At 38.3% G+C, this 473-nt stretch overlaps 1 pseudogene; it reads right to left on the bottom strand.

The window, feature by feature from the left end:
- Nucleotides 1-473, bottom strand: part of LOC119585406 — a 16,513-nt pseudogene that overhangs the window by 1,240 nt on the left and 14,800 nt on the right.

The raw sequence follows: 473 nt of genomic DNA, 5'->3' as shown, positions 1-473 counted from the left end.
CAACATAAGTGTAAATAGATGACGTAATAGTGACATTTGAGTGGCATCATTCTGCGTCTCGAACGGTCCTTCCAGGAACCAGAAGTAAGAACATATAGGTGTCATTAGTCGTGCGATTGACGTATGACTCTTTCGTTAATGCTCAGACTGCTGACTAGCGCAGCGCAAGACGGGAATTCTACCTCGTATAAAATACATATGTATCAATAGCAATACAAGTGAAAGTGAGGGTAATGGTAATATGATAATGATGATACAACCGTAAACGGCCTAACACACATTACACCCGCTGAGAAAGATCTGCTACTTATAAGGATAACTTAACAAATTTCGAAATTCCAAGACACTACAAAAGAAAAATGAAATCGGATGTTAACACCCACACACATAAATGTAGGCTAATGTAGGCTACTATTAAGAAATTGTTCTCTTCCCCCTGTGACGCGGAAATAAGATAGAAAATGGATTTATAA

Source organism: Penaeus monodon, chromosome 19 (assembly GCF_015228065.2).
Source record: "Penaeus monodon isolate SGIC_2016 chromosome 19, NSTDA_Pmon_1, whole genome shotgun sequence".
NCBI classification, from domain to species: Eukaryota; Metazoa; Arthropoda; class Malacostraca; order Decapoda; family Penaeidae; genus Penaeus; species Penaeus monodon.
Note: the sequence above shows the minus strand (reverse complement) of the source record. Positions and strands in the feature narration are given on the sequence as shown.